The following is a 27,154-nucleotide window of genomic DNA, read 5'->3' on the forward strand; positions in this document are numbered from 1 at the left end:
TTTCGTTGTAGCCTTGCGGATACTACAAACGGGAGCGAAGCTAAACGGTTTAAATGCCACGCACGTGCATGTGATAGCCCACTAAGCATTAAGCATATCTTTTCTTCTTTGCGGTTATCGTGCTTTACATTGCGCCTCTTTCTCCTTTCTCAGTCGAGTTTGTTCAGTAATTTGTTCCCAAATCATTTGTTATCTCGGAATCATCCAGCGAGATACAGCACGTGTGTTGTGAGCTGTAGAAGGGACGTAACGAACTGACGGACAGGGTGGGCAAATCTGTGGCTGTTTGCTAATGATGCTGTGGCGTACGGGAAGGTGTCGGTGAGTGACTGTACGAGGATACAACGTGACTTGGACAGGATTTCTAGTTGGTGTGATGAGTGGCAGCTTCCTCTAAAGGTAGAAAAATCGTAAGTCAATGCAGATGAGTAGGAAAATAATCCTGTAACGTTCGAGCATAGCATTAGTAATGTGCTGCTTGATATAGTCATGTCGATTAAGTATCTAGGAGTAGCGTTGCAAAGCGATATGGACTGGAACGAGCACGTAAGTACGGTAATAGGAAAGGCGAATGGTCGACTGCGGTTTACTGGGAGAATTTTGGGAAAGTGTGGTTCATCTGAAAAGAAGACCGCTTATAGAATATTACTGCGACCCTTTCTTGATTACAGCTCGAGTGTTTTGGACCTCCACCAGGTTGGATTAATGGAAGACATCGATGCAATTCAGAAGCATGATGCTGTATCTGTTACCAGTACGTTCGGTCAGCACGCAAGTATTACGGAGGTGCTTCGCGAACTCAAATGGGAATCCCTGGAGGGAAGGCGACGATCTTTTCGCCAGGCTCTCTAGAGAACCGGCATTTGAGGCTCTCTGAAGAACAATTCTACTGTCACCGACGTTCATTCCGCGAAAGGACTACGAACATAGGAGAATAGAGCTCCTACAGAAATGTATGGGCAATCGTTTATCCGTTGCTCCATTTGCGACTGAAATGGGAAAGGAATGACCAGTGGTGGTACAAGGTACCCTCCGCCAAGCACCATGCTGTGGCTTGCGGAGTATGGTATGTAGATTTAGACACAGGTGCAAATGGCGAATGACGTGCCTATATTTCCCTCGTATCTCAGGCAACCTTGTTCTGCTAACGTCCCGTGTTTACATGGTCCTCTCGAAAGACGAAAGCACGAATGTCTTCCCAGCCTAACGGGGGGCCTACTAAAGGATTGCGGGCGCCCTGTTGGCCGAGTTCGCTGCACACTTGGCGGATGTATAATTTTTACATGATATATTTACAGGATCATAGTCACTATGTAATAACGAGGTATTACTTCGATGTGAGACACAAATTCGGAAAATCTGTGCGAGCTGTTCGTTACTGCGACGTTATGTGTAACGTTCTGACATGCGCTCATGATAAGAACATACGTGAGAATTTCGCTTAATATACATTTAAAAATTTTAAACTAACATCAATGGTAAAAGCTAGTGGAATTTACCACTACCACTTTACACGATCCATACTCCTTATAAAACAATTACTGTGATGATATTTAAATTACGTTGTTTTGTTCGAAAATCACGTGAAAATAGGTAGCTCATTTTAAGGCGTTTATTGTGCACGTTAAAACACCACGTACATAGTACTTTATCCAAAGATGCATTCGTAACATAAATGTTTCAATATGAACACGTATTGCCTGAAAAGGAACGTATTTCAGTTAGAAGAATACATTTAAAAGATTTGAATAAAGTGTTTAAATTACTCAGCCAATTTTATAAGAATATAACTAGCCATTGCGAGTAAGGTCTTGTGTCAACGATACAGTTTGTATTAGTGAATGATTACTACAGTCATATCGTTCGGTTAGGGTAAATGATTTGTGCAAAATTTAAAAATGTGTGTTCCTGCTGAAGATGACTGTGTAGAACAAAAAGTATAAGAGAGAGTAAAAGTTTCCATTTCAGTGCGTTTCTGCAGCGTGTACGTAACGGAGCGCAACTCCCATGGGGGTATATAAGCTCTGACGTTTAAGCAAGAGACTAGTGAAGCATTCGCATGTTTCCAACGTGCGTGCGCTAAGTGCGCAAACATGAACAATGGCGCCGTTATGATCAAATACGTCTAAACAGGACCAACGTGCTGTTACTCTTTTCTTGGGTGCCGAAGGATAAACGCCGAAAGACACTCGTTGTAGAATGAAGAATGTATTCGGGGGCAGTATGTCTGTCGAAAACCAGCTGCGACATGGAGTGCTGCATGGTAACGCACGTCCCCATATCGCAAATTCCGTAAAGCAGAAGTCACGCCGATTTCAGTGGGAGGCACTCGAGATCCAGCCCTATAGTCTTGGCCTCCGAACCAGTGAGTTTTCATGGAGCATTTCAGTACCATATGGGAAAACGTGCGATTTGGATTAGCAGCGCCAAGTTCCAGAGGTACAGTACTATGGTACTTTAAATGAAAGGTGTAACTAAATGAAGCGTTAGCATAGCGGGCTGCAGCTGTTTCTTGGCGTACAGAACGCAGTGGGGAGCCAAAGATGTAGCGGGACCGGTAACAGGGACCATGGACAGGCGAGCAGCAGCGACGCGCCTTCCACGCAGCTCTGCGTGATTGTTCAGTCAGATGTGCACAATTAGCTCCTGCTCTGTAAGCTGCCGGAGCCGTCCGCCAACGCTGGCACGGAAAATGACTTCCGTACTCCTTCTCGCGCATCCTTATTTATTTCTTCTGTTGGAAACCTTGTAACCTGGTCGTAAAGCATAACGTGCCGCGTGCTGGCTTGCGAGACAGGGAGGTGTGCCAGATCCGGATCGAAACCGCGCAGCGGATTAATGAGTGTGAGCAGGCACGCCGGCCTGCCTCTGTGTGGATTTTAGGTGGTTACTCACGCTCGTTGAGGCTAATGCTAGGCTGGTTCCCATCTTCCACCTCAGTTAATCTCATACACAACGTGTTAGAACACGATAACAGATCGTAGACTCCTACACGGAGACAAGTTCTCTGCATTGGTCAATTGGTCATTTTTGTAATATCTCCCGCTTGCACGCTGATAAAGAAAACTGTCACGACACGAGTGTCTCTTCTTCGATCCATCTGATTCTCTTCCCTCTGTGTTACTAGCGCTTACAAAAAAATAAAGAAAAGCTAATAAATGCGTCACCGGGGAATCTGGAAACCGAATATCTTCGTCGAAAGAATATGGCCGGTAGACGACACTCAGAGGTAGCTCATTGACCGATGTATCGTAGCTGTAGCGACTTCATTGCTAATTTTGTAATCCAAAGGGAGGTAACAGTCGCTTTTCGTTGCCGTTGCTCGTCTGAGGGGGCCGGCCACACTCATCGCTCTGCTACAAATCTTCTAGCATTCAGAAACCATTTTAACGCGGAATAGCACAGCCGTCATCCAGCAAAATGGTCGAATGCTGAGGTACTGAACCCGGAGGCTGCGGGGGTGGGGGTGGTGGGGTTGGGGGGCTTGGAGGGGGGGGGGGGAGGGTCTGGGATAAAATTCATAACCCCGTCCCGTCATCCAGATTTAGGCTTTCCTCATTTTCCCTAAACTGGTTAATGCAAATGGCTCCTTTGTAAAGGACTCGGCCGATTTCCTTCCCTGTCCTCCTCCAATCCAGTTTTGTGCTCCAATGACCTTCTCGTCGGGGGAGCATCAAACCCTAGTCTTCCTTCCTTCACTCGCGGTTTAGAGAATTGTAAACATTGAATGTCAAATCACGGTCTATAAAGTAAATTATCCTGCTTCACTAAGGCAATCTGGTTTGCTCATTTCTGATGTATCTCACTCAGATCGACATATACGTTCCATTTGAGAAATTATTAAACCACTAGCATATTTTGCTAACAGTTATAAAGGGATATTTAATTAGTATCTACAGTCGTGAACAGAATAAAATCCTTCTTTCTGACTTACACCTACTTGCCTACAGCAATATTCAACCTTATGGATTTAATAAAACAAAGATACCAAGCCCACTATCCGTAAATTATGAGGTCCTCAAAGATAGCGCTTTGGCAAAGCCACTATCCGTTAATGATTCTCACAGACGACGCTTTAGCATAGCCACTATCTGTCAAAGATGAGACCCTCATAGATGGAGCTTCAGCAAAGCCATTACCCAGCAACGACGAGGTCCTCACAGACAGAGCTTAAAAGTCACTACCTGTCAACAATGAGGTCCTCACATATGGAGTTTCAGCAAACCCACTACCTGTCAACGATGACATCCTCACAGACAAAGCTTTAGTAAAGACACTACCTGTCAACGATGACATCCTGAAAGACGGTGCTTTAGCAAAGCCACTGCTCTTCAGTGATGAGCTCCTCACAGCTGGAACTTCAGCATATTTAGACAAGTGTCAGACAGGATATCGGGAGCACTATTCCAGACTGAAATATTGTACTTTAGAAATACCACAGAGCTATAAAATCGTCATTTCCAGACGGGGATTAAAATTCTACTCCTTTCACACTCCTGTCGAATCCCTCGTCACTGCTCAAGACGTAGAAAAATATTTCACACGAACAGCATTCCCGAAATACTTATCAGTTTGAATGTAGCATATGAAACGATTTACGTACCCGTAAAAAGTACGAAAACTCCGAAACTTTTGTGATTTTATATTCGAGATTATTTGTGGATAACCATAAAGGGTGGTCAGAAAGCTTCAGTTCGAAAGCCGTACAGTTCGAGCCAGTATGCGAATCGAGCGATATTGCCGGGAGCCTTGAGGCAATCATTCCACCGACGCACAAATCCGTAACTTCCTGCTGCAAATCCTCGTCCGACAGGAGTCGTCGACACTTGAAGGCCTTTTTTAAACGACCGAAGGCGTGATGTAGGTAGCGATCTCCCCTTGTGTCTCAGCAGACGTGCTTGATCGGACCCTTGACGACGAGTATGCCTGCCCTTAAGTTCCTATGCGGTCCGACACTGGTCCATTGTCACATCCGAATCTGGATACTGAACGACTCGAAAAGCAGCCCAAATGAAGGCCTTTCAGACTCTGCCAGTTGCTGATAACGTTGCCTCATACGAGTACGTGGCATCTGCTTGTTCTTCACAGTGATGATCGAATACCCCACGCCCTTCACGCCCCTTATACGTATATTCAACCAGGCCCAGCAACGACACTCACTAACAGCACCAATGAACTCTGGTGGCTGTCCTACCTGTCGCGGAGAACTGCGACACTCATCACCACGTGGCTCGTCACAAAGATGGTTAAAGCATGTTCGAATAGCACATATTGTGTCTTAAAGTATGTTAGAATAACGCTTATTGTGTGTTCATATTTCCAGTCAACAAGTCTGAACACTTCGTTTTGATGATATGGAATCTGTTTGTCCGACTCTTTCAATTGAGTGTTCCACAAACTTGGCGAAGTGTAATGGAAGCTGTTACACTGACACACGTTTTTTTTGAATCAATGTATTCATTGTCAACAGAATCTTGTTCAGACTACGTTGAAACCAAATGAAACACTTCCTCAAAAATCAGGCATTCCAGTCAGTGGTAATTCATATACTTTGCTAAGTTCTACGATTTATTTAATGAGTTGCGAATGGTTCTTTATACCAGTACTATAGATTAGACCTTTTTATTCCCATATCATACCATTGTCTGATTCAAATCCAACGCTTTTTCTACGCAGTTGGTGATAATTTTAGTGAATATGTCGTACGTTATGGAGAAACATGTTTGTAGCTTTGTGTGTCTGCCCGTCTCCTTTCTGCTGAAGTACAGTAGCTGGAGTACTGTTTCGGTTTCGGAGCATCATCTTTCTCCGTAGACATCGTACAAACAACGTCGCAGATTAGTTTCTTATTAGGTTTCCTCCAATCTCAACAGTTTCTGTTGCAACGTCATTCTTCCAGGCGCTTCTCCATTCTTCATATCGGGAATGGCTCTGCACCTCAGCTGTAATTATCTTTCGAAAATCTTGACCTTCCTTAATAATAATCTGCGTTTCTGGTAATACTACATTCATTTTGTGAACGCTTGGGGATATAGAAATGAGGTTTTCGGCGAATGATAGTATGTGGAACGGCACATAATTTTGTTGCACGGTTAACACTCTTAATTTTACTACCGACCAAGATGCTAAAGCAAGTAGTGCTTTTGAAATGGAACGATATAGTTTTTCAAAGACTTTCTAAAACCCTTGAAAAGACGAGTACGGTGACATATCGGCGTTCAAACTTTTCGCAAAAATATCCGTTAAACACGCTCAAATTAAAAGACGAGACAACCGAAACTGACTATTGTGATGTAAACACTGTGAAGGGAGCTCTCGTGTCAGACTCTATCGTTGCACACGGCAAGAACACAGGCCTGCGCTACTAAGGTAAAAAAAGTATTTCCTGTTGACCCTTCTGATACGACAATGATAGGGACAGCTACAATTGTTACAAAATGAACTAACCGCGCGGTGTAGCTGGGGCGCCTTGCCACGGTTCACGTGGCTCCCTCCGTCGGAGGTTCGAGTCCTTCCTTCGGCAAGGGTGCGTGTGTTGTCCTTAGCGTAAGTTAGGTTAAGTTAGATTAAGTAGTGTGTAAACCTATGGACCGATGACCTCCGCAGTTCAGTCCCATTTTTTTCTTCCAAAAGGAACTACATGCTAATTTCAAGCATAGGGACGTAGGAAAACTATTAAAAATGTGTACAGTTTTTGTGGAAAGAAGTAAATAGTCGAAAGGCTTGATATAACAGTGGATCCTGGCAGCAGAGCGCTACTGGGGGGTGCTTAACCCATAGAAGCCAATTCCCGCCACCTATCCATTCAGTTTTGAACATTGCTCGTATAGTTTTATGAAAAGTCGTAAAGCAAATATTGGCAAGCTTTATACCACTGCATCATCTTTACAAAACCTCTCGAAAGCCGTTAAAATGTCTTCCTTTAAAAATAATTATTTAAATAAATACCTTTTTAATATAAGACATTTTAAAATGGACTAAAAAGTATAAAATATTTTCTCCTCACCCCATACAGATAGTCCTGAAAACTTGTGCTTGTGATCTTTTTAATAGCCATGGCAGTACCTGGGTGGTTCACCTGAGTCACTAACACTTTTATTACACTGCAAATGATATGAACTGCTGCGTGATTTTTCTCAACGCCAGCAACTCTCCATACTCCTTAGTATTATTCAGTCCATGTGCCCCAGTTTTTCCTTTTAATTTTACAACTGTTGTCATAACTATTACAAATTCAAAAGCACAAATTTTCGGGAGTGTCTTCATGGGGTTAGGAATCTGTGCGGCTCTAGCATATATTTTATGCATTTTAGTCCGTTTTAAAAACATGTTATATTAAAAGGTTTTTTATTTATACAATTATTTTCTGCTTTTTATACCTGTGTGTGTAAAATTTTCAATCGATTTCAAACATTTTGAAGAGATTACACAAAGAGACATATAGTAAATTTCAGGCTTACTTCAGTTTTTCTTCATCTGGCTCAGCTAATATGTTGCTTCCTCCTACCTATAACTCGCGAAAAGTCCGTGAAGGTAAAAATGAGAGAGAATCGATCTCACACGGGAGCTTAGCAGTAATCGTTGTTACCACGAACACGGAATGGGGGAAGTAGCAGTGCAACACGAAACACCCTCTGCCACACACCAGGCAAGAAAGCGAGTTAATGTTGCGTTGTCATCCAGTTCAGAGCTATGTTGAAAGTTTCAAGTCTCTGGTTCGTCGGGAAGTTCGTTTCAAATCAGTTGTAAAATTTGTACCGAACGGACAAACGGACAAGAAAGCGACGTAAGGAAAGCACGTTAAGATCCGTACTCCCTTCAGTATTTCAGTTCTGAGGACTAATCATACAGTACTACGCGCTCGTTTTGTTCTGTCGCTTGTTGAAAAACGTTTGTATACAGGTAGGCAGACCGTTGTACCAGAAGAACGGTATGCCGTTGGCACAGGTCCACGAAAAGGCGAGAAGTGACGGACGAGGCGCACCTCTGCGTCCCGCTGGGAGACGTGTCCGGGAGGTGATACGGGGTGCCGCTATGGTGTTTATGGTGTGGCGGGGCGTCCGTGTAGCGGCCCCGCCTCTGCCATATCCCCGCTATCTGCGACACGCGCGCATCTGTCGCTTTACAACAGCGCTGACCAATTTGGCGCTCGGCCGCTCACCTAATCTACGCCACTGCAGCCGGTTGCGTCTGCGATAACGGCAGCTTCCATCCGGGCCTATCTGTCGTCAGCACGCTACGTGCCCGTGTAAGAAATTAAAATCTGTCAGGTATGGGGCAGTGGTGCAACAATGTTAGCGTGCACACCCTGTTCCTCTTACGGACGTTTCTTGCGTACTAGCTGACCCGACAGATGTTGTCCTATTCAAATTTCAACAAATACGTTTGTGATCGTTTTTTTTTTAATTTGTGAAAAGCTATTGAAAATGTGCAAACAAAGTAAAAATTAACGATTGTGGCCATGGATATTCAGTTTGAGGAGGACCACATTCGGCAGTAGGCCAACAGGAAATTTTACATTCGAGATGAATTCTCGCGCATTCGTTGCGCCAAATGAAGTCATCTGGAAGCGACTGTTGTATTTCCGGGTTTGTGTAAGAAAATGTGCGGAATCTGTTACTGCTCCAGAAACCAATAAGCTCAATGGCTCTAGTGCGGGACCAATGACACCAGTTTTACGTTTCCCCTGGCGTAACACATCCTGTGGCTTCATATCTGTATTTACATTTCGGTTACACGATAAATCAGTCTAATCTAAAAGATGTAAATTCAACTAAATACCTAGGTATTCCAATTACGAACAACTTAAATTGGAAAGAACACATAGACAATTTTGTGGGGAAGGCTAACCAAAGGCTGCGCTTTATTGGCAGGACACTTAGAAAATGTAACAGGCCTACTAAGGAGACTGCCTACACTACGCTTGTCCGCCCTCTTTTAGAATACTGCTGCGCGGTGTAGGATCCTTACCAGATAGGACTGACGGAGTGCATCGGAAAAGTTCAAATAAAGGTAGCATGTTTTGTATTATCGCGAATATGGGAGAGAGTGTCACGGAAATGATACAGGACTTGGGCTGGAAATCATTAAAAGAAAGGCGTTTTCGTTGCGACGGAATCTTCTCACGAAATTCCAATCACCAACTTTCTCCTCCGAATGCGAGAATATTTTGTTGACACCAACCTACATAGGGAGGAACGATCACCACGTTAAAATAAGAAATCAGAGCTCGTACGGAAAGATACAAATGGTTCAAATGGCTCTGAGCACTATGGGACTCAACATCTTAGGTCATAAGTCCCCTAGAACTTAGAACTACTTAAACCTAACTAACCTAAGGACATCACACACACCCATGCCCGAGGCAGGATTCGAACCTGCGACCGTAGCAGCCTCGCGGTTCCGGACTGCAGCGCCAGAACCGCACGGCTACCGCGGCCGGCCGGAAAGATACAAGTGTTCATTCTTTCCGCGCGCTATACGAGATTAGAATAATAGAGAATTGCGAAGGTGGTTCGGTGTACCCTCTGCCAGACACTTAAATGTGATTTGCAGAGTATCCATGTAGATGTAGAAATGGCTTGCAATGTGGACACTAGCAACAACGGGGTGGTCTTCACTGTAATCACTTGTCACATTGTGATGGTGTGCAACTATATGAGTATCAACGTAACGTTTGTTTGTCCTCTTGCATGGTTATTTAAATTCATTGTCGTGCGATTGGTTCACACCTAACGATGATGTCTCATTTGATGCATATTATCTTCTTTTGCGTTTTTTCCTTGCGTGCTGAACTTGTTTATGGTAATCTATTCAGTTCAATACATTTTGCTCTTCGCGTTGCTCTGCAGTTCTGTTAGATCGGAAAATTCGTTTGGTTTGCAGCATTAAAAGTTCTGCGATCTAAATTGCTCCATCTTATTGGCGGCTCTGCAGTGCAATAAACTGTGTCAATTCAACTCAATTGTATCGATTACGACACAATGTGCGATGCGAATAATAACAATTCAACTAAAAATGAACAGTTCACTCACTCTGTTGTTACCGCATAACCGTTTGCCACTTCAAAACTCACAGTATTTCGTCGACAAATCTGTAAAGTTGAGACAAAACAATGAAACCTGATTCATTTCATGAAACGATTGAGATAAACTTGCAATAAAATCATAATTCGAATGAAAATAAACAACTGAACCAATTTTTCGTCATTGTATAACCGATCGTCTTGTTTCACAGTTCGGCAATCAGCTGACAAACGACATTTGCGCATGTAGTAATGAAATGAATTGCAATTGGAATAGAAATAAAATAACTGCATTTGTTGGATGGATCACGAAAAAATACAAAAGTAATAACAAATGTAATTTTATTTTAATGTAGCAAGTATGCGTTTTCCCACATTTTGGCCATGTGTTCCATATTTTTCAATGGAAAACATTCAATTGAGTTATTTCCATTCCGGGAGCATACCGCACAGAACAAAAAGAGAACCAAACGAATATGTCGTTCCTGTCGTTAGTTACGGTCGACAGTGCGTAGAAAAATTATAATTTTTTGCAGTTCCTCCGAATTTTTTCCTTTGTAACTGTCCCGAATTATTTCCTGATCTTTTTCAGGAGCATAAAGAACAAAACAAAAAAAGAGTTACGCATATCCGTCATTCGAATCTTGAGCTATGGTCTTCAGGTCATACAAAAATCCCTTGGATAAAATTTTCCAGATTTTTCAATTCTCCGGCCAACTTTTCTACTTTCCCTTTCCCTAAAAAAATTATGCGCACTATAACGAACATTTTTTTTTAAATAGCGAAATCGGTTTAGCTGTTCTCAGTTGATGCGCTTAGCAACGAACAGTATTTAATTTTTATTTACATAGATTTGTGCTTGTTTAACGAATCGCTTCGTCAGGCAGTTAACATAGACCACTCCAAATATAGCTAGAGCGATGCAACATGTCGATGTGGGGTTTTTGGAGAATATAATTTGTTATCATTTATAACTGCCGAATGACACCGACCCTTTTTACGGAAATATATGCTTTTTTATTGTGACATTGGAAAGAGCGTTGGAAGAGGAGTTCAACGGCACAACTCGTGTGAAACTGGATCAAGTAGTAACGAGGCAACAGCCTCGCAAAATCGCTGTTCCACCGCCATGAGATGAGAGCCCACAAACGTCTGCCGTACGGAACGAAATGTAAGCAAACTCGTAAAACAAGATGGGATTTGTGTGTTTACCTGTGCGCTTGGAGTGTACCAATCTGTTCAAAATGGCTCTGAGCACTATGGGACTCAACTTCTGAGGTCATTAGTCCCCTAGAACTTAGAACTAGTTAAACCTAACTAACCTAAGGACATCACACACATCCATACCCGAGGCAGGATTCGAACCTGCGACCGTAGCGGCCTCGCGGTTCCAGACTGCAGCGCCTTTAACCGCACGGCCACTTCGGCCGGCACCAATCTGTGCTCTTCTGTTGTAGCGGTCAGACAATTTGGTCGTGAAATTATTCAGCCTTACGTTACATAGACGACAGTGGAAACAACCGATGTGGTTTTTATTTATGGGGAATGTCATCAAACTGTTAGAGCAGCGGTGGTCGGTGTTTCAAAAGTTATAGTAAAAAGGACGACGGAATAGTTTATTTGGTTATGGTTGAATGATAGTGTGTATGGCGGCGGAGATGAGTATGGGAATTGTAGGGAGAGATCGAAGGTTGACGACAGTGAGCAGGTTACTTTGGATGTAGGCCGAAACAGTTAAGTAGAGATGAAGATGCCTGCACAAGACAGACTAGCGTTTAGAGCTGCATCACACTGATTTTCGCACGGAGGCTTCCCGTATTTCGCTCCATCTATTTCTTCATGGCAATGAATTTCAAGCAATGTTACAATTCTCCGAATGTTGCCAGGGGCGAATAAATCTTCGCAGTATATACTCCTTGTCAGCTGAAAGTCTGTGCTGGATGCGAGTAGTGGATAAACTACGATCTTGGTCGTCGACGCCTAGTGTTTTATTAATGAGATTCTACATAGCCCGAAGTATTTCGAGATCCTAGCAGATCATTGTCGCAGTTATTGGAAGACATACCACGGAACGTAAGGCAGTCCATGCGGTGCCCAGATGATGTTCTGCCCATTCCGTAAAGGTAATTGCAGACCTTATCAACAAAACATTTGGAGATCGTTGCGTTGATCATTCGGAAAGCACTAAATTACCTGCGCGCTCACCCGACTTGACACCTCTTGACTTTTATCTGTGGGGGAAATTAAAACAAGAGTACTACAAGGAAACACCGGCGTCTTCCGAAGATATGAAATGCCTCTATCACAGGCCTCTGCTGCGATAAGTCCAGATGAAATTGGACGTGCTGTACTGCCTCGCCGTAATCGCTTTATAGCATGTATCAGTGCTCAAGATCAGCATTTTGAGCACTTGATATGACAGTCATAATAACAAACACAAGAGCTACGAGGTGCATTCAAGTTCTAAGGCCTCCGATTTTTTTTCTAATTAACTACTCACCCGAAATCGATGAAACTGGCGTTACTTCTCGACGTAATCTCCCTGCAGACATATTTTTCACAACGCTGACGCCATGATTCCATGGCAGCGGCGAAGGCTTCTGTTTTGACCACTGGAAAATCGCTGAGGCAATAGCAGCACGGCTGGTGAATGTGCGGCCACGGAGAGTGTCTTTCATTGTTGGAAAAAGCCAAAAGTCACTAGGAGCTAGGTCAGGTGAGTAGGGAGCATGAGGAATCACTTCAAAGCTGTTATCACAAAGAAACTGTTGCGTACCGTTAGCTCGATGTGCGGGTGCATTGTCTTGGTGAAACAGCACACGCGCAGCCCTTCCCGGACGTTTTTGTTTCAGTGCAGGAAGGAATTTGTTCTTCAAACATTTTCGTAGGATGCACCTGTTACCGTAGTGCCCTTTGGAACGCAGTGGGTAAGGATTACGACCTCACTGTCCCAGAACATGGACACCATCATTTTTTCAGCACTGGCGGTTACCCGAAATGTTTTTGGTGGCGGTGAATCTGTGTGCTTCCATTGAGCTGACTGGCGCTTTGTTTCTGGATTGAAAAATGGCATCCACGTCTCATCCATTGTCACAACCGACGAAAAGAAAGTCCCATTCATGCTGTCGTTGCGCGTCAACATTGCTTGGCAACATGCCACACGGGCAGCCATGTGGTCGTCCGTCAGCATTCGTGGCACCCACCTGGATGACACTTTTCGCATTTTCAGGTTGTCATGCAGGATTGTGTGCACAGAACCCACAGAAATGCCAACTCTGGAGGCGATCTGTTCAACAGTCATTAGGCGATCCCCCCAAAAAATTCTCTCCACTTTCTCGATCATGTCGTCAGACCGGCTTGTGCGAGCCCAAGGTTGTTTCGGTTTGTTGTCACACGATGTTCTGCCTTCATTAAACTGTCGCACCCACGAACGCACTTTCGACACATCCATAACTCCATCACCACATGTCTCCTTCAACTGTCGATAAATTTCAATTGTTTTCACACCACGCAAATTCAGAAAACAAATGATTGCACACTGTTCAAGTAAGGAAAACGTCGCCATTTTAAGTATTTAAAACAGTTCTCATTCTCGCCGCTGGCGGTAAAATTCCATCTGCCGTACGGTGATGCCATCTCTGGGACATATTGACATTGAACGCGGCCTCATTTTAAAACAATGCGCATGTTTCTATCTCTTTCCAGTCCGGAGAAAAAAAATCCGAGGCCTTAGAACTTGAATGCACCTCGTACTACAGGTTGATACAGAAGGTGGCCCAAATGGCTCTGAGCACTATGGGACTTAACATCTGAGGTCATCAGTCCCCTAGAACTTGGAACTACTAAAACCTAACTAACCGAAGGACATCACACACATCCATGCCCGAGGCAGGATTCGAACCTGCGACCCGACCTGGTACGGATCCCACACTGATGTGCAATTCTCAAGTATAGGTCGAACGAGTGTTTTGTAAGCCACCTCCTTTGTTGATGGACTACATTTTCTAAGGACTCTTCCAATGAATCTCAACCTGGCACCCGCCTTCTTTAAGTTAGCTTCTGTACTAGACTGCAGCACTTCTTTCTATGTACGGTCCAAGTTTCAGCGAGCTGTGTTCCTTGACAGTGACATATCATACGAAAGTTACTTTCGTCTTTAAATTTTGCACGTCGGTCTATATAAGAAATTATCACCCCAATTACAAATTTGACAGTATATTGCATATGAAATAATTTATTTATTTATTTATTTATTTTTACCCCGTCTGTGCTGTTCGGAAGCAGCACTGTTTCGGTTAATGATTCCTTGCGCAACTCCACTGGCAGCTGCTGGACCCGAGTCTGAGCGAGCGCCACGCCGCGGGTGCCCTGCGGTCACGTGACCGGTTCAGGGTGCGTGACGTCACGGGCCGGTCCCCGCAGACTTTCACTCTCGCTCCAGCAGCCGCAACCAGCAGTTGCCGACCTGCCGAAAGCAGCCGCCAGCCCTCTTCATTCTTACCGATCGTCTGATCCCCGTAGCTGATGCTTGTGGGATTGATCGGCTGCGATCTGACGTCTTGACACAACTGCCACCGAGAAAGCCGTATTCGTGCAAACTAAACACGAGCGAAGAAACGACAAAGCAATATTCCCAATGCAGGAGCACATATACGCATTTGTTCACTGATAGTGAGGTTGGTAGCAAAATCTTTCCCACCGATCTTGACTCGTGACCAGACTAAATGCGTTGTATCAGTCAGAGGACTTGAAAGGAAGAAAACAGAACAAAACACAACTAGTCACTCTTTTATCATTCATTTAGATACGTCTCTTGCCTCATCTTCAGTGGCTCTACAAGCACTTAACATGCAAACATTGCTATATGTATGTATCCTGTTGCCTCACACATAAACATTCGTGTATCTAATCGTCGTCACTGCCTATGATAAAGATCGAATGGAATAAAAATTGTTCTTAGTTACTAACGAGCATCAAAACCGATTCAGGGATTAGTGAACACAGAATTTTCGTAGCGAGATTGAACATTGTAATCCCCAAATCCTCCAAAAATAAACGAAAAATATACCTATTCAAAAAAGCAGATAAAAATTCACTTGACGCCTTCCTAAGAGACAATCTCCACTCATTACAAATTAATAACATAAGTGTACACCAGACGTGGCTTAAATTCAAAGAAATAGTATCGGCAGCAACTGAGTGATTTATACAAAATAAATTAACAAACGACGGAGCTGATCCTCCTTGGTACACAAAATGGGTTAGAACACTGTTGCAGAAACAACGAAACAAACATGCCAAATTTAAACAGACGCAAAATCCCCAAGATTGGCGATCTTTTACAGAAGGCCGAAATTTAGCGCGGACTTCAATGCGAGATGCCTATAGCAGTTTCCACAACGAAACTTTGTCTCGAAAACCTGGCAGAAAATCCGAAGAGATTCTGGTCGTATGTGACGTATGTTAGCGGCAAGAAACAATCAATGCCTTCTCTGCGCGATAGCAATGGAGATACTATCGAAGACAGTGCTGCCAAAGCAGAGTTACTAAACACAGCCTTCTGAAATGCCTTCACAAAAGAAGACGAAGTAAATATTTCAGAATTCGAATCGAGAACAGCTGCCAACATGAGAAACGTAGAAGTAAATATCCTCGGAGTAGTGAATCACTTAATAAAAGCAAGTCTTCTGGTCCAGACTGTATACCAATTAGGTTCATTTCGGAGTACACTGATGCATTAGCTCCATACTTAACAATCATATACAACCATTTGCTCGACGAAAGATCCGTACCCAAAGACTGGAAAGTTACACAGGTCACACCAATATTCAAGAAAGGTAGTAGGAGTAATCCGCTACATTACAGATCCATATCGTTATCGTCGATATGCAGCAAGATTTTAGAACATATATTGTGTTCGAACATTATGAATTACCTCGAAGAAAACTGACTATTGACACACAGTCAACGTGGGTTGAGAAAACATCGTTCCTGTGAAACAAAACTAGCTCTTTATTCGCATTAAGTGTTGAGTGCTATTGATAAGGGATTTCAGATCGATTCCGTATTCCTCGATTTCCGGAAGGCTTTTGACACTGTACCACACAAGCGGCTCGTAGTGAAATTGCGTGCTTATGGAATATCGTCTCAGTTATGTGACTGGATATGTGATTTCCTGTCAGATAGGTCACACATCGTAGTAATTGACGGAAAGTCATCGAGTAAAACAGAAATGATTTCAGGCGTTCCCCAAGGTAGTGTTATAGGCCCTTTGCTGTTCCTTATCTATATAAACGATTTGGGAGACAATCTGAGCAGCCGTCTTCGGTTGTTTGCAGATGACGCTGTCTTTTATCGACTAATAAAGTCATCAGAAGATCAAAACAAACTGCAAAACGATTTAGAAAAAATATCTGAATGGTGCGAAAAGTGGCAGTTGACCCTAAATAACGAAAAGTGTGAGGTCATCCACATGAGTGCTAAAAGGAATTCGTTAAACTTCGGTTACACGATAAATCAGTCTAATCTAAAAGCCGTAAATTCAACTAAATACTAGGTATTACAATTACGAACAAGTTAAATTGGAAAGAACACATAGAAAATGTTGTGGGGAAGGCTGCGTTTTATTGGCAGGACAGTTAGAAAATGTATCAGGTCTAGTAAGGAGACTGCCTACACTACGCTTGTCCGTTCTCTTTTAGAATACTGCTGCGCAGTTTGGGATCCTTACCAGATAGGAATGACGGAGTACATCGGAAAAGTTCAAAGAAAGGCAGCACGTTTTGTACTATCGCGAAATATGGGAGAGAGTATCACAGAATTGATACAAGATTTGGGCTGGAAATCATTAAAAGAAAGGCATTTTTCGTTGCGACGGAATCTTCTCACGAAATTCCAATCCCAACTTTCTCCTCCGAATGCGAAAATATTTTGTTGACACCGACCTACATAGGATGGAACGATCACCACGATAAAATAAGGGAAATCAGAGCTCGTACGGAAAGATACAGGTGTTCATTCTTTCCGCGCTCTATACGAGATTGGAATAATAGAGAATTGTAAAGGTGGTTCGATGAACCCTCTCCCAGGCACTTGAATGTGATTTGCAGAGTATCCATGTAGATGTAGATGTTAGTAAACTGCGACGAATTCAATTAATTACCTATGATAATGTTAGTACTTACTTGCACTGGAGGATCCAGTGAAGTATCGAGTTCAAACATTAGCATACGTCATTTTTCAGTCAATCTTCTTAAATCACTGAACTGATGTACTGGCATTTGTATCTTATTTATTATTTACTTTTATTCTGCAGTGGAGATGGTTCACTCTGCTAATACTGATAACAAATTAACGGCTAAATTCGATATTAGTGCGGAAATAACAAAGGAAGATAAATTTTAATTTTTTCTTTGTTTCCTATGACCTAGAACCTGTACAGGAACCAGATTTCTAGCACCTAACCTCAGTGTGAGTACAGTATATTTATGATTGCATACTGTTTACTCCAGAGCTCTGAGGAGACACATGTGAACATTACGTTCACTTCCTCCGTTTTGCGGTACAGATCCTAGGTTTTGCGTAGAAGATTTCAGTGGCATTTAACATCTGATTTCTAGCTTAATAGAAAGGAAAAAAATATTTACAAACAGAAAGAAAGTTTTATTATTATTATTTTAGAAAAGCTAGGATGCACAGGATACGAATCATACGACAGGGTTGCAGATGCAGTGAAGAAAGAATAAGAAATACGACATTCATCTTTCCTTTGTCTCACCTTAATACTGCACTTTCCTTGTAAAAGTCAAGTAATCGATTAAACAGATCACAAAAATTTCTAGTTATTATTACAGGTAAACAGTGAAATCTGAATTTCGAGAACGCAATTTTGTTAGTTGTCAACGTTCCAGTGCTTTCTTATCCCCTAATTAGTAACGCCGTTGTGGTAGTAATGACACTGCTTAGACCGTACACCGTGGGTTTTCGGCTTACGTGTTGGAAGAGAGTGTTCCGAAACGGCTGAGTCCGGCGACCGGTTTCTCCACGGCGGCGGCCGGCAACAGCCTTGGACAGTCAGCCGCCCTGCCAACGCGCGGCCAAACCTCTCTGCCGGCTTCTGGGTTCCGACGCAGCTGACGTCACGTTACAACCACCTTTCCTTTGTTTCCTCCAAAACCACCCAGTTTCAGACGTACATTTCCTCGGAATAAATCAAAATATTATCAAATTCAGTGTTACATTTTCACTCTTTATACTCAAACGTCATATCATCATCAGCCAGTTCTATCACTTAATGATGTGGCCTCTTTGAGTCGGCGTGTAACAAAGCATCCCAGTAAGATCTTCCATTTCTTCCGATCCTGAGCGTCCCGTTGCCAATTGAATCCCACTGTCTTCCTTATATCTCGGTCCCATCTGTCTGGTTGTCTTCCTCCAGCTCTTATTTGGTAAATTGGGCTCCAGTCTAGCACCTGTTTAGACCATCTACCATCTTTTGTTCGAGCAACATGACCAGCCCCTGCCATTTCAATGTATTCACTCTCTCCATTATGTAGGTGTGTGTAAATACCATAGTATCGCGCTTCTGGATCGCTGTATTTTCATCGTGATGTCATACTTCACGAAATAAATCTGTTCTACCAGCTGATCTGTAACAAATGGATGCACTTTGCATTTAGAGTTAGGTCTCAGATTATAAAGCGTTTAAAGAAGATTCACTTTACATCACAAGTCTGTATCTTCAACTCTTCAACATCAGTGAGGAGAGGAACTTGGCGTGTATTTTACGTACGCATAGAACTGCAAATTTTAATTTTCATGAGAAACATTCGGTTTACATGGGTATATACGTGTATATTGTGGAACCTTGGGCACCTTTTACCATTATGTTTAATATACAAGCTTTCTTTTAGCTGAATGTGCTCTCTACAGGACTTAGTCACACTCGACCCGTACTTCTGCAAAGCATGTCTGGAGTTACCCCATTTACCGTTGTACTACGCGGCTTCATAGTTCCCCTCAAGTTGTGTGAATGGTGTCTTTCACAAACCGTCACTCGAAAATCACGTATCCTGAGGTCGGGGACCGCGAAGGCCAATGGTGCAGCGCGGTATCCGCAAGTCCCCTTAAGCTGTGCTGTACTCTGGACGAAAATCAGCTTGCGCGGCTATAAATGAATTACGCCTGTTGAGACGGAGAACCGAAGCTCCTTTTGTTGCTGTGTTGTCGCCACCCCTACACGACGCACAGCGGGTAATGGACGAGCCAGAGGCCGTGCTGTCTTCACCAAGCCACACGAACCGATAACCTACAATTGACACCAAGATAAAATTTTCGTCATATGAAATTATATGGTTATAGAGACATTTTCAGGTCTCCGACATCTGTGATGTATACATGCCGACTGAAACGACGGATGAAAATTTGTACCAAGGCTAGGATTCGAACCTGGGTTTTCCGTTCACGCTAACAACTACGCCACCCTGTAAAAGTGGCTTCGCTCTACTGCGTGGACTGCTCTAGGACGCTTCGCTCCTCTGTCCACATCCCCATTCACGCCTCTGCCCGCTTTGGTGTTCCCCCTAAATCCGAACAGCATTGTAGAGGCTCTTCAACTGTACTGGCATGGCACTTCAGCATCGTACGACACGGGGAATCCTGCCTGAAACCCAATTGTAGGTGCTGTAATCAAATGGAACTATTTGGTTTCAGAGACCTTTTCAAGTCTCTGGAGAGCCTCTGCAATGCTGCTCGAGTTTAGGGGCTATACCAAGTGAGCTGAGCCTTGAGTAGGAATTTGTACTGAGGAGGGGGGGACGCTAGGCTAATCTGTTCAGTTATACAAAGCTACTGTAACAGGTTGGCGTAGTAGTCGACGCATTTGCCTCGAACTTCGTACAAATTTCCATTCCTCTTTTCAGTCCGCATATAAACTTTTGGGTTTGATGAGTACGTTAAAATTTACCCCAAGTTTCTATCTCTATTAGCGTAGGAGATACAGTTTCATGAACCCGGATGAGTCTTTCTGAAATTTCCTGCACGTTCGAGAGATTGTCCACAACTGTGGTTCCGATTTTATCGCTGTCTCCTCAGAGATCCTCTGTTTTGCTGTTGAAACTGCAATCACTCAATAACGACGGCTTCTCAATTGCTTTCCGAGCTGGCACTGGATTCATAGAGAATACGCCAGACTCCGGAAATTGCTACAAGGTACTAAATTCCTCATGAGACAGCGGAGAGAAAACAGCGACGCTCTAACTCTTTAGTGATTCACTCTTGCTTGGAATTTGCTCCGGATGTGCAGGCCCCTGGTATCTGCTACTCATCCGAGTCGCTCACTGCCAGTACCTAACCGAGACGGTGCAGTGGGCGTTCGTCAACTAAAACACACTCTTCTAGAACAACACCGACAGTTGCCGAGACGTACAAGTCTTGCGGTGTTAGCCGTGTGGCCGGCCGAAGTGGCCGAGCGGTACTAGGCGCTTCAGTCTGCAACCGCGCGACCGCTACGGTCGCAGGTTCGAATCCTGCCTCGGGCATGGATGTGTGTGATGTCCTTAGGTTAGTTAGGTTTAAGTAGTTCTAAGTTCTAGGGGACTGATGACCTCAGAAGTTAAGTCCCATAGTGCTCAGAGCCATTTGAACCATTTTGTTAGCCGTGTAAACTCGAAAATGAGCGATGAATCGATGGTCTTAGAAAATAATAATAAATAAATAAAGGTCACAGAACTGTGGCAGACTATAAAAAGTTAAATAAGGTCCGTGCGGAACCAGGTTGTTTTCAAGGTTTCGATCCCTTCAGCATGTCATTGATTTCTAGTAGCACTCTCCGTTGAAACAAATACTTGCAGAATCGTGTATTGTGTTAGACACTATAGGTTCATCAGCACTTCACGGCATTTATGCATCACAGGACGCAAGAAGACAAGCGCTTCCGCTATCAATTACAAAGCTGTACACGGTGAAGGCAATCTTCTACGTGATAAGTGATCTAGTTTTGTGGCAACCATAAATGAACATCAGGTAGACCTAAAAGACCTCCATCAAATATTGCGGAGGGATTTGAAAAACTAAAGTTAAGTTTCTGATGAAAATTATGCCTTTTCAATGAAAACCAACTGCTTTTAAATGAACAAAATGTACCAGCAAGTCCTTTTAGGAATATTGATTGTCTCTGATAAATATCTTTTATCCAACATATTACTGAGTAATTGTCATATGTCTCTATGAATTTTTTATTCTGGTTAGTCAGTACTAAGACATCCTCCGAGAAACATCGCGTTAATTTACAACGTTAACTCAGCGAGATAACTGGAAAAGTTGGAGGTAGTATACAAAAGGGGGTCACATAGACTGATAAATTGTCTAAAATACGACGGACTTAGAACCAGGCTGTGTGCTACATATATTACAATAGTCGTTTCTCTTGGATACTGTGGAGTGGAGTCTCTGTGATGTGGAAAGCAGTCAAAGAAGTACATTTGATTTAATTGCAATGCGATGAGATATATGCTGCGGTTCTAATATTGATTATAATTTAATGTACAACATAAATTTTAAGAGTTTCTGTAAGGTATTCTTCATTGCAGTAGGAATTGCTTGACGAAAAGCTCTCTGTTTGAGTTTTAAATTTCACAACATCACCCACAAGGCATTTTTTACTGGCCAAACCGCTGTGCTGGATGAGCAGGCTATGAGTACAGGATTCAACTACAGACGTGTCTGTCACGTTATCCTCCCAACAAAGAAACTTACTGCAAATAAAGTCAAAGAAATTGACCCTGAACATGACTGCACACGGCACAGTGATGCCTACTGCAGAAAACCGACAGTAACAACGATGAACAGGAAGGTTCTCTGTCGTGCCGGAATACGAAGGTTGTTTTTACACCTGAGTCACCAACTCTGCATTCTTAATGAGTCAGGAGACCATACTACTCTAGCCAGTTTGTCATCAGCCCTGCGGAAGAAGACGTACGACTTTCCTCATCGTCAACACTTAAATGATCAACCCAAGACTACAAAGAACCAAAGCAGAACAATTAACGCTTGATATTGGTTAACCTTTTATATTTTGTAGTATTGTTATTTTTTAATTTTTCTATTGGAATTTGGAGCACATACCATGCTGATACCTCCTTGTCATGTGAGTGGTTAAAAAAAACTGTCCGTTTAAGCGACATGTTTTACACCGTTTGTAAGATTTGCAGGTTGGTAGGCACGATGTCCACCCATACGACTGCAACGACATTCCGGAAATTCAGTACGAGGATCTTGAAGAGCACGGTTCCAAGGTGCTCTGTCACTGGAGAGGTTGAGTTGGGCTTAGCGCCCGGTAGGGCGTCCTCACCCACTTGTGCGAGACGCCCAAATATTTGGCGCTCCATGTTACAGGATCATCCCCGCACTACGACTGCAAGCAGGTTCGCTGCGATCTTCCGACGCGATGTTATGATAGCCTGTCTTTTCGGCGCGTTGTACGCTAATCGCCACTGCGTCGCCCGTGCTTCCAGAACGTTTGCTACGGCCTGTAGTCGGCGCTGGGCCTTCAACCTGCGACAGTACACAACCGTATCGTCCGCGCACAGAGCTACACAGTAGATCGGCTGAAGAGTATAGCTCTTGACTGGACCTAAAACCGACTGGCGAGTATTCGGTGATCAGTGATGCCAGCAAACGGATTGGGTTCTCAGATATGTGTCTGGCTCGAAGACTTCTTAAGCAATAAGACCCAGTACGTTGTCCTAGACGGAAGTGTTGATTAGCGACGAGGACATTGTCAGGAGTGCCTCAGGAATGTGTGACAGGACTGTTCTTGTTCTCTGTACACGTAAGTGATCAGATGGACGTGGTGAGCAGCGATTTGCAGTGTTTGCTGATGACACTGTAGTGTACTCTAGGATGATGCAGGATGGCTTAGAAAGTTATGTTTGGTGTATGAATGGAAGGTTGCGGTAAATGTTGGATAATGTAAGCTAATGCTGATGAGTAGGAAAAGTAATCGTCTAACGTTCGAATACAGTAGTAGTGATGTACTATTTGACACAGTCGCGTTGATTAAATATCTAGGCGCAACGTCGCGAAACGATATGAATTGATACGAGCACCTGAGGTCTGTAGCAGGGAAGGTGAATGATCGGCTTCAGTTCGCGGAAGACATTCGATTAAGACGAGAGTACGGAAATGCTCAGTAAATTCAGATCGGAATCCCTGGAGGGAAGAAAACACTACTGAGAAAATTTGGAGAACCAAACCTTCCGGCAGGCTGCAGAATGATCCTACTGCCACCAACGTACATTTCTCTTAAGGAGCGCGAAGACAAAAGAAATTGGGGGGCTTAGGGAAGCACATAGACGTGACTGGCAGTCCAGGCCTCTGGCAGGGAAGCGGAACGCGCTGCCCCAGGCGACGCTGCCCCCACCACTGGGACTTAAAACGCCGCAGCTGGCGAGAGTGTACTGCGGCTCTGAGCTCAGCCCGCGGTCCCGTAAGTAACTGCACTGACCGGCCCCCCTGCCCGACGTGGCGTTGCGTAACTCGTGCTCCTACTGCCGCTAGCTCGCCGTTCGCCAGCCCGCCACGTTCAAAAGCTTGCGACACTCCAGGCCAGGCAAAAAGTCAGGCGGCGGGTCCAGTCGACCGCCTCGGTCCTTTGTTTCGGCGCTGTTGCGAGGGTTAAAGTCTACTCTTGCCTGGCTTCATCGCGTGTCTACACAGGGTCGGCATCTTAATCTGCACTAGCCTTGTTAGGGTTGGAGAATAACTTTCCTCCCGCCCGCCCCTATTCACACACAGACCGGGACGGAATTTGTGTGCCTCATCTTTCTGCGTATAGGGTAAACCTGCGCGGAACTATAATAATGTTGAAACTTCCTGGCAGATTAAAACTGTGTGCCGGGCCGAGACTCGAACTCGGGACCATTGCCTTTCGCGGGCAAGTGCTCTACCAACTGAGCTACCCAAGCACGACTCACGCCCCGTCCTCACAGCTTTACTTCTGCCAGTACCTCGTCTCCTACCTTCCAAACTTTACAGAAGCTCTCCTGCGAACCAAGCAGGACTAGCACTCCTGAAAGAAAGGATATTGCGGAGACATGGCTTAGCCACAGCCTGGGGGATGTTTCCAGAATGAGATTTTCACTCTGCAGCGGAGTGTGCGCTGATATGAAACTTCCTGGTAGATTAAAACTGTGTGCCGGACCGACACTCGAACTCGGGACCTTTGCCTTTCGCAGGAGAGCTTCTGTAAAGTTTGGAAGGTAGGAGACGAGGTACTGGCGGAAGTAAAGCTGTGAGGACGGGGCGTGAGTCGTGCTTGGGCAGCCCAGTTGGTAGAGCACTTGCCCGCGAAAGGCATTATGATAATGTTTTCAGCTTTCGAAACATTTTGCAAGTGCTACTGTGTCCCCTACTAGTCCGACTCCGTGGCTGGGGCCACTACCGCTAGCTGTTTGCAGTGATGCTCGGTCCGAGGTAGCCGCTCCCGATCCTGGTCGTGTTTACGGCACTGTCGCCCGGGAGACCCCGTCCGAGGAAGTTCGGCCTCCGGGTGCAAGTCTTATTTCAGGTGACCCCACATTGGCGACTTGCGGGTCGAAAATTGGTTACTTGTACGAGACGCCATCCCCTGTGTGTGAAGACCCTTACCTCCTTTGCCATGTTCATTTTAATTCATGTTCTTCCTTATTCATGACTTTTGCAACATTTCCGCAGATATTCTGAAGATTAGAATGCAGACTTTCTCGGCGAATATCGATGATAAAATCTTCTCGGGTTGACAGCCGAGTCAATGCGTCGTTCTCCGACAGCATTCAACAAGTTTCTTACTTATATAAAGGGTGTTACAAAAAGGTACAGCCAAACTTTCAGGACACATTCCTCACACACAAATAAAGAAAAGATGTTATGTGTACATGTGTCCGGAAACGCTTAATTTCCATTTTAGAGCTCATTTTAGTTTCGTCAGTATGTACTGTACTTCCTCGATTCACCGCCAGTTGGCCCAATTGAAGGAAGGTAATGTTGACTTCGGTGCTTGTGTTGACATGCGACTCATTGCTCTACAGCACTAGCATCAAGCACATCAGTACGTAGCATCAACAGCTTAGTGTTCATCACGAACGTGGTTTTTGCAGTCAGTGCAATGTTTACAAATGCGGAGTTGGCAGGTGCCCATTTGATGTATGGATTAGCACGGGGAAATAGCCGTGCTACGGGAGAACCAGTTGTTTCTGTACCATGTACAGCGTGTGCAGGTACTGTCAACAGCTGATTGGCCTCCACGGGTACACTTCAGCGAATAGTTCATCCAACAATGTGACAGTCCTCATTTCAGTGCAAATGTTCTCTTTACGGATGAGGCTTCATTCGAACGTGATCAAATTGTAAATTTTCACAGTCAACATGTGTGGGCTGACGAGAATCAGCGCGCAATTGTGCAATCACGTGATCAATACAGATTTTCTCTGAACGTTTGGGCAGGCATTGTTCGTGATGTCTTGACTGGACCCCATGTTCTTCCACCTACGCTCAATGGACCACGTTATCATGATTTCGTATGGGATACTCTACCTGTGCTGCTAGAACATATGCCTTTACAAGTACGACACAACATGTGGTTCATGCACGATGGAGCTCCTGTACATTTCAGTCGAAGTGTTCGTAAGCTTCTCAACAACAGATTCGGTGACCGATGGATTGGTAGAGCCGGACCAATTCCATGGCCTCCACGCTCTCCTGACCTCAACCCTCTTGACTTTCATTTATGGGGACATTTTAAAGCTCTTGTCTACGCAACCCCGGTACCAAATGTAGAGACTCTTCGTGCTCGTATTGTGGACGGGTGTGATACAATACGCCATTCTCCAGGGCTGCATCAGCGCATCAGGGATTCCATGCGACGGAGGGTGGATGCATGTATCCTCGCTAACGGAGGACATTTTGAACATTTCCTGTAACAAAGTGTTTGAAGTCACACTGGTACGTTCTGTTGCTGTGTGTTTCCATTCCATGATTAATGTGATTTGAAGAGAAGTAACAAAATGAGCTGTAACATGGAAAGTAAGCGTTTCCGGACACATGTCCACATAACATATTTTCTTTCTTTGTGTGTGAAGAATGTTTTCTGAAAGTTTGTCCGTACCTTTTTGTAACACCCTGTATGTACTAGGATGGTATCTGTTCTTTCGGACATGTCCGAAAGAACAGATACCATCTTAGTATACATATAGTTAAGGCTCACCGGCCACTTGAGCTTGTTCTTCTTCTGTGCGAATGCACAAACAGTGCTCGAACTCTTACGGCAATCGGCAACGCGCCGCGAGTAATGAGTGTAATGGGCGGGGGCACTACGATTGTAGTGCGGGACAATACGTTGAGAATTTGGGTTTCGCGGGAGGCGTGCCAGAGACAAATCCCTGCAGTCGCGCTACCCTCTGTGTCCTCGGTGGCCCAGATGGATTTGCTGGCACGGTAGCTCAGCGTGCTCGGCCAGAGGGTTAGCTACCCTCTGTAATAAAAAAATCTGAGTGAACGGATCAACAAAGAACCTGAACGGGTGTCACCGCACGTCCGCTACGAACAAAGTCAACGAACAATATAGAACAAAATGAGATAAAAAAAATGGATAGAGCGTCCACATTTTCACCTGTCCCCGTTGGCGTATGTCAACGCCTGTAAGCAGCTAAGGGTGTTCATTTCATTGTAAAGTTTCTAACTTTCCATCTTCAGGCGAAGAGCGACCATAACAGCAGTTTATAATTGAAAAAAATCGTGTATAAGCAGTTTTGATCCACGATTTTACCCCACTGCAACTCGAAAAGTGATCACGGCTGTAGGCCGTGGCAGAGTTCTTCACACTCCCACGCTCCCTTTGGCTCCGATTTCCATTTCTTTCCGAATCTCAAATATTTCTGGCTGAACGGCGCTGCTGTGGCGATAACGCGCTGAGAGAAACTGCCGATAGTTGATTATCGTCACAGGTGGAAAGTTTCCTCAATGACATCAATAGAGGAAATTGTGTAGATAACGAGCTCAGAAAAACTACCGACAGTTGATTGTCATCACAGGCGCCAAATTTCCTCAACGACATGATTAAAAACAGTGGTGCTGCTCTGCGACAGCATTGCAACA

At 44.2% G+C, this 27,154-nt stretch overlaps 1 protein-coding gene and 1 non-coding gene across 3 annotated transcripts in view; one reads left to right on the forward strand and one right to left on the reverse strand.

The window, feature by feature from the left end:
• The window catches only part of LOC124616686 (chitin synthase chs-2), a 348,580-nt gene that overhangs the window by 10,855 nt on the left and 310,571 nt on the right, over window positions 1-27,154 (forward strand). The gene's annotated exons all lie outside the window — the stretch shown is intronic.
• Window positions 23,915-23,989, reverse strand: Trnas-cga. The gene has a single exon. It is a non-coding gene; the product is annotated as a tRNA-Ser (tRNA).

This window comes from Schistocerca americana, chromosome 5, assembly GCF_021461395.2.
Source record: "Schistocerca americana isolate TAMUIC-IGC-003095 chromosome 5, iqSchAmer2.1, whole genome shotgun sequence".
In the NCBI taxonomy this organism is placed as follows: Eukaryota; Metazoa; Arthropoda; class Insecta; order Orthoptera; family Acrididae; genus Schistocerca; species Schistocerca americana.